Source organism: Falco cherrug, chromosome 16 (genome assembly GCF_023634085.1).
Source record: "Falco cherrug isolate bFalChe1 chromosome 16, bFalChe1.pri, whole genome shotgun sequence".
Taxonomy (NCBI): Eukaryota; Metazoa; Chordata; class Aves; order Falconiformes; family Falconidae; genus Falco; species Falco cherrug.
Genome location: NC_073712.1, coordinates 6169554 through 6177844, shown reverse-complemented (window position 1 = coordinate 6177844; position 8291 = coordinate 6169554).

The window sequence follows — 8291 nt, the reverse complement described above, 5'->3', positions numbered from 1 at the left end:
CCCTGCCTTTATGTCCGGCTCACACCACCACTGGGTTTTGTCCCTGTTCCCTAGTGCTGGGCACTGCCATGCCCAAGGCTGATGGCACTAGAGCAACCCTGTGGTGGCTCTAAGGCAGCTGTGACCATCACCAGCACCCTGCACTCTGCCCCGTGCTCAGCCCAGCTGCCTCCATCACCAGGAGCTGGGGGCAGAGTGGGGGCAAAGGGCTCATCCTGCCCGACCCGGATAGGTAGCAGCCCCCCGAGACATGTCCAAGCAGCACGCGTGTGTTTTAGTGCACCAAAAAATGAGGTCTCAGGTTTTCTCTCCCAGCCTTTGCACATGTAGAATGTGCATTATTCTCCCTACTCAGTCCTCTTCATTCTGATGGGTTTTGCCTTCCAGCGACGCAGCACTTAAGCCAGCTCCCAACAGGTGGGAGAGGGATTGCTCCCACCCCGGCTTGCTGGCCCTAATGGGAAGTGAGATCAAAGAAATGAGGGGGGTGAGCCCTGGTCCTGGGGGAGCTGGGGTGCAGCTCCGAGGTGATGCATGAGTCCAATCCTGTCTCCAGTGAGGATACCCAGGGCTGTGCCTGGGCTCTGGAGGCAGCAGGGCTAGACCCTGCTAAGTGCTCCTGCTCCTCCACGAGGGTCTGAGCCAGCTGTGGCTTTGCTGTGGCATCGCCGCCTCCGGGAAAGAGATGCTTCGAAGCCCTCCTCAAAGGCAGCGCTGGTGCTCGGGGATTTAATTGCACGCTTCGTATTCTGTTTGGTTCAAGCCCAGGTATTACTTATAAAAATAGAAAGTGGGAGAAACAGGGAGAGAGGGAAAATATCAAAGGACCTTGAATTTTCATGCTGCGTGTGAGCAAGCAGCCTTTTGGATCAGATCACAGCCTGGTGCCCCTGGGAGGATGCAGAGCACTGGTGCAGGGACCCCAGCCCCATCAGCACCACACAAACAGGCACCTGCGGGCTAAATCCTGCACGTGAAGCAGCCCAGGCTCTCAAGCAGGACTCATTGCACTTTGTGAAGCAGCTGAGGCTTAAACTTCACCCCGAGTCCTCGCACGGCCAGGCTGCAGCCAGCAGACTGGGGGGAAAGGGGCTGAGCCCTGGCTGCCACAGCAGGGAGAGCGGACAACGTGGATGCTTCTGGCTGCGCTGCTGGGTGCCTGCCAGCGTGGCCTTGGCAGGGCTGGGTGGCCCCATCCTGCGAGGACTCAGCCCCCAGGGTGCTGCGGGAGCTGCTCCCTCGCACGCCGGGGCTGCAGCCGCGGCGAGGCAGAGGACAAGGACGAGGGCTGCTCATAGATGAGTCATTCGCAGTGATTAAAAAGGGCTCTTCTTTTTTTATAAAGGAGCTGTGGAAGGATGCCAGTGAACATAACCTCTGTGACTGCTGGAGGAATCATTCTGGGGAGGAATTAGCAGCACAATATTAGTTGCAGGCAAAGAACTTAATTAGGAGATTCAGCAGAGATTCCAATTAAAAAAAAAAAACCCAACAAAAACCAAAAACAAGATGGGAAGAAAGCCCCGTGCTCTCCTCCTGGCTCTTCTGGGGACGAGGCGGTGTGGAGGGGAACGGCATCCCTGTGCCAGGCTCCTGGCAAGCCTCGATAAGAGGCCCTGGAGGAGCTGGGAGGGAGAAGCTGATGGGATTAGGGAGGCTGGTGAGCCCTGGCTGGAGCCGGGGGTGACAGCTAATGAGGGATCTGTTTCAGTGGAGGAGGCAGCGCTGCGGGGTCACAACACAGCGAGGCCAGGGCAACGCGGCGAGCACTGCAAGGTGGCCAGCACCAGGTCTGCTGGGCATCCCGCCTGCGAGGGCTCATGATGGGAATTCCAGCCCCAGCACTCAGCATCACCTGGCTTTAACATCCCCACCCATGCCAGGTTGTTGGGGGGCAGTCCCAGCTCCCCCCATGCCCCTCGGCTCAGCATCGCTGCCCTGCTTCTGTCTCCTGCCTCGGCTCTTACAGCAGCAAACCCTGGGGGCCAAATACTCATCTCCCACCATGTGCCACCCGCTCCAGTGGGACACCAGTCCCAGCACTAGCCCAAATAAATAGTTCCTTCGCCGGAACCTGCACTGGGGAAAGTAAAAAGATGATTTTTAAAAAATTTTTATTTTTACATGCCAATAGCAAGCCATGCTCTGGCGACCTGGGGCGGTGACAACCCAGGTGAGCATCCGAACAGCAAGTGATGGAGAGTGCATGTGCGAACAGTCTGACAGCAGAGAAACAAATAAACACTACATCTCGTAACCGCAGTCTTCACCTCTGTAGTTTTATTTTAGCAGCGTTCAGCTGGCAGTGCAGGCGCTAGCAGCAGCAGCCTGCTGTTATGCTTGTTAGGAGCAAGCAAAGCCTGGAGAACCTGCCCTCAAATGGAAGGGGAGGCAAAGGGAGAGGGAGAAATGCTCTGTGCCTGTGCGCTCGTGTGCGTGCAGCCAAGTGTGCATGTGTGCACGTGCACGTGAGCGTGCACAAGAGCATGCAGGTAGGCAGGCATAGGAGTGCACGAGCACACGTGCGTGCAGGCAAGCGCGCGTGTGCATGTGTGTGCGCTGGCGTGCAAGGCTGTGCGTGTGCCTGCAGTGGCAGCGTGCCTGCGCATGTGCGTGTGCGCGCACAAGGGGAGAGAAGGTGGCTCACATTGTCATGGAAACACTGACAAATACAAATACGCCAGTACACACCACTCGCTCTGCCTCGCACCAAAATTCTCTCTGAGCAGCAGCTCTGAGGCAAAAAGCATCAAAACGCACCCAGGGGCAGCAGGGTGATGGTGACATCCCGCGGTCCCCTGCCTGGCCTGGATGCCCAGATAGCTTTCTCACCCCTCCTGCTCACCACAGAGCCGAGCTGGGGTGGAGGGTGCTAGAGGACCCCAGCCTGGGGCAGGCAGTGGGACACAGCCTCACCAGCTGCCCCACTGCCAGCAGTGCAAGCTCCGGCTGGGGACACTGACACGCCAGCTTGGCACAGGCCCTCCCTCCCCGGCTATCACTGGTTTTCTTCCCTCTTGCTCATGCCCTCACATTTCTACAGGGTTTCTGTCCTCTCTTCATGATTTTTCACCAGGTCAGGCTGATGTCCCCAAGCAGGGTCCCCAAGGAGGTTGCAGCATGAGCCTACATGGGGCAAGAGCCCAGGGATGTGGAAGGGGCAGGCAGTCCCCCCTCTGGATCACCGATTTATATCCTCAGAGAATCTTGGGAAAACCAAATAAAAGCACACAGTTAATTTTTCAGTCCAGAGGACAGGAGGGAAGCAGTGCCCTGAAGCGTACATGGCACCATTTCCCCCGTACATCCCTGCTACCTCGCAAGACTAGTTGTACATCTGGGAGGAGGCAGTGGAAGAGATAACTGGCCCTGGGGGATTAAAAGACCCAGGCACAAAAGGTGTAAATGGTCCTGTCTGGTAACAAATGCAACAGGTTCAGTTGCAACTGGCTGACGCTGCAGCCTTTTAATTACATTTTTGTCTGGCAATAAAAGAAACAAATTTGACTCTTAAAGCAGCACATAACACATGAGGCACCATTACCGTTTTCTTCACTGATTTTTCCTTTCTTTATCAGCCAACGCTGTGCTCTTTAGGAAGTTTATTTCCCCCCCGGACCAATCTCCTGCCTGTAAATTTGAGAGTGGGTGGGGGCGAAGACAGCAAGAGAGAGAGGAAGAGAGAGTAATATAAAATTTCTGCAATGCAAAGCGCATTCCATAAAAAAAAAGGCCACATTAGTCAGCACACCTTGCTGGCGTGTTCCTATAATGGGGGACTCCATCAGGTTCGCTTCACCCCTCTAACTTGCTTCCCAGGGTGGCTGTAAAGATGACAGGGAGGGGGAAAGATAAACCAAGCTGCTCCTCCTGCATTTGTGGGGCTGGCAGGGGGAGTCGGTCTCTTTTGGGTTCTAACTATGGTTGTTCCTGCATTTTATAGTATTGCCCCTGATTTACTATCAGCTTTTATAGTAGCTGTAAACCAGCCCCAAAGCAGAGAAATAAAGTAACCAGAAGAACGTTTCCCCTTCCCACCCGATGCGGGCTGTGCAGCAGTGCCAGAGAGGTGGTGGATGCTGGGATGAGCATCCCCCAGGAGCATCCCAGTTTGCAGCCCATGGTCCCTCCATCGCTGCCCAGCAGCCAAGCGAGCAACCAAGAGATGACAAGTTGGGGAGGTTGCTTTGATGTGAAGTGGCATGAGCGGGGTTAATCAGGGCTCCGTGCTCCTGTCTGTGTGAGAAGGTGGGGTTTGGTATTGATCTCTTGGAGGTGGTGTGAGGCTGGGGGCGAGCGTTCTTTAATCAGCTTGAAATTAGCTCCTGTGGGTAGGGAGAAGGACAGCCCCATAATTCAGGACACTCGCCTCTGACTCGGGAAGGAGTCCTGAGTCCAATTCCCTTCGCTGCTACAGACTCCTGCTGTGACCTTGGCTTGGCCATATAGACCCAGTGCTCCAAATGCATTTAGATACTGAAATCAATGGGGGCTTGGAGGTGGATGCTTAAATGTCTTTATTGATCTGGCCCTTAGCCTCGCTGTGCCTCATTTCCCTAGCTCTAGTGCAAGCTGGGACTCGTGTCCATGGCTGAGCAGTGCGAGGTTTTGCCGAACCCCAGAGCCAGCACCCCGACGCTGACTGCTTCCATGGCCTTGGGCTTGTCACCTCGCCTGGCTGTAGCTTTGCCCCCCCCCCCCCCCACACACACTTTCGGGAGGGGACGGGGAGTGTTTGGGCAGCATTTAACATGCATGGACTGATCTTGAGGGATTTGGAAATTATCCCAAAACAAGTACTGAAAGGCACTATAAAAATACATAAAAATATGACGATGAACATAATAATAATAGCGTGTTAATAGTGCCTGATACCTACAGTGGAAGTGAGGATTTACTGATAAACCTGGAAAAGCTTGGTGTCTGTACACGATGGCTTCAGACGATACAAAGCCTCCCCCAGGCTCCTGCCTCCTAAACTCAAATATATGTTACTCCTCCAAAATGGCAATTACTCAAACATTCGTCCTAGGTGCAAAGCCCGTGTCAGAGCGCAAAACCTCCCCTGGGTTTGCAGCTGCAGCCCCCGGGCTCTGCGCTGCTCCGTGGAGGAGGCACGGATTGGGATCAAGGCTGGAGGAAGCGCGGGGTAAGCATGTTTACCTTTGCAGCAGAGAGAGAGAAAGAGGGAGCAGGAGGAAAACACATAGTAGGATCCTTGAAAATCTCTTATTCTGAGGCAGATCAGGGAAGCCTTGGGGCTCGGGCTGTGCTAGCCAGTTTGTAAGCTGTTTTTTTCCCGGTGTTGCTGCTGAAGGAAGAAGGCTTACAGATCCCTGCTTCCAGCAACACACCATGGGAGAGCCCTGGGTGCCGAGGGTAACGTACAGCTGCCCTGCCATGGGCAGCAGAGATGCCATAACTCAGGAGCAGCTGGAGCCCGCCTGAGTTACGGCTCTGTCCTGCACCAGCGATAGGCTTGCAATAACTTACTGCCTGCTGCTAGGATGTGATTTGGTTTATTCTGCACAGGGGAGATGCGGGAGGGGAAGGGTGTCTCCTCTTTGGCTCCGGAGAAAGGGCTGCAGGTGGCTTTTCCGAACACCTCAGGGCTTTATGACTCCATCATGCTGCCTGAGGGAGCTGTTGTTATGTCCTTAAATCATTAAAGGATAATAACAACCGTGACACCAAAACCAATTCCCATATATGAATGATGCCAATGCAGGTCTCTGGGAAGTGTCGGTACTTCTTGTCCAGCAGCTCCCGTCCCTGCTGGGAGGTACCAGAGTCAGGCTTGGCTCGGCTGATGCCTGGGAAGAAGGAGAGGGGAAAACTGCTGCTGGGAATGGATCCTGCCTAAAGCAACCCTGCCATCGTGCACCAGAGACTGGGAGCATCACCTCCCGCCCTCCAAGCATTCCCGAGTGAGTGTAGGACCTGCCTGACCCCGGCACAGTGAGCCATGTAGAAGCTGGGGTGCTGCCCTTGGCCCCAGGAGATGCTGCAGACGGGAAACCTCATCCCTCCTTAGCTCAGCTCATGGGAGCAGCCCAGCCAGGTGGGCTTCAGCTGGGGGAAAGAACAGGTAATGTTCCCTGGCTTTAAAGGTGCTGGAGTGGCAGTGGGGGAGACGCTTTGGTGCCTGGCTGTACAGGAGCAGGCTGGGCTCCAAGGAGGGAGGGAACTCCTCAGGGAGCTGCTGCTGGGATGCTGCTGCATGAGCTGGTGTGGGCAGAGCTGCAGCAACAGCCAGGGGTCCCATAGCAGAGGAGCGTTGTTACACAAGGACCTATGGTCACTGGGATGCTTCTTGCTTCATTTTAGCTGTCCTTTATGCTGGTGAGTTTCTGATCAAGTCTTGTGTGCTCTCTGTCCCCTATGGATGGAAAATTGAAGTCTGGTGGTGCAGTGTTAGACCCTGACAGCATAAGTGGCAAGAAAAGGCCCCTAGCGTGTGGTGTTCTTATGTGGGTTTCTGGTGGTTTCTTGCTGGAATGGTAGGTATGGAGAAGCAGTGCCATATGCTTTGTGCTCCCAAATGCTTGCAGAGTCTTTGCAAGGCGTGCCCTCCATGAACAAAGCTTGCTGAGCTCATGCTGATCCAGAGGGGAAGCAGAGGCTCCAGGGCCCTTGTTCATCCAGGTCTGTTGCAGCTAAAGCTTGGCTGCGTATGGCTTGCCCAAGCTTAGCCCTCGAAATCTCCTTCTCTGCAAGACTGCCTTAGTGCTGCTCCCCAAGGAGCTAATGTTGTGTCTTAAGGGATAAGAAGGCGGATGTGAAGCTCCTTACAACCCTACATGTGTAACTGGCTGTAGGTAAAAAATCATCCTGAGACTGCAAGCTGCTTCTCCAGCAAGAAAAGTTTTTAACCCCTTGTACCAGGGGAATAAGTTCCAGGTGACTTCAAGTGCAGGAGGCATGAGAACTGCTGAAGCAGCAGAGAAAATAAATTAGTGCCATCTCGGCTAAAATCCCACACAATTAAAACCTGGATCAGGCTGTGCTCATCTGCCTGAAGATAGCATCTTTAGAGTGACATGCATTAGTCATCATCTGCAGCAAGCTAGCTTAGTGCACAGGAGGAGCCTGTTTACGAGCAAGGTGTTAGAGAAGGCTCCAGACCCCCTGGGACCAGCTTCTCCCTCCCCGGCGCTGTGCCACCTGTGCCTGGAGCTGGGGGAAATGCCTGTCTCCATCTCTTTCCCTGGCTTGCAGTGGAGGCAGCTCAGGCTGACAGTAAACGTGTTTGCAGAAGCGCTTCTCCTGCACCCAAAGCACGTGGGGGAACGCTGCCAACATGGGCCAGCATTTCTGCCATCTGTGAGGCAGCGAATGTCCCATGTCACTAGGAGTGAGGTGACACTAGTGTCCCCAGCCTGCAAATGGGAAGGAGGTCACTGAGAAGGGACCTATCTGAGGCTGTGCAGGGAGTCTGCACCAGAGGAGAAGAAACTCAATTAGTCTTAAGACCAAACGAGCACCTTTGAACCCCCTGTAGTTGGAATGAGAAGTGATTAAATGACCTGGGCTTAACGGTGCTGTACAAGCTTCCACCCAGCCTTGGATGAAAGCCCTGTGCTCTTCAGCTGTTTCTATGGCATTGGCTTGTTGGTCCAGCCCCGAGCAAGGTCTCTGCAGCACCAGCTGCTCTGATCGATGGTGCTCTGGCAGCTGGAGAGGGAACTGCTGCTGCCCCATCTCCTCCAGGCCCATGTTTGGGGGCAAGGGGTGCCCTGAAAACAGTCCCCAGGAGCTGCAGGGTGTTGCAGGGGGAGCTAGCCAAGCGCAGGAGCACCCATCCACAGCCACAGGCAAAGCTTTCCCTGTTCCTCCCCGAGCTGAAGCCAACCCTTGGGCAAGCCCCATGGCTGAGCCATGAGGTTGAGCTCTGGGGAGGATGGGTTAAACACAGAGTGATCACCTATGGCCTTGGGAGCGGTGGACTGCTCCGTGCAGCAGCCTGGGGTGGGCTTGGGATGCTTCCTGTACCATGGAAAGAGCAAGGCAGCTCTTGCCCACAGCTATTTGTGCATGCCGTGTTGCAGGCGCACAAGGATGCAGCACTGGGGATGGGCATGGAATGGTCTGCGTGTGGCTGGCTGCTTGCTCAGCCCCTGTGCCCTGAGTTCCATGGGCGGGAAGGGCACGAGGGGCTCGTCCTGCCAGCCCCATGGCGTGAGGAGGTTGCAGACTAGAAGCCATCCCAGCCCCTGTTCTCTCTAAGTACCCATGGTCCTGGCAGCAGCAGCAGCAGGACATGGGCATTGCCACAAAGACCATCTGGAAGG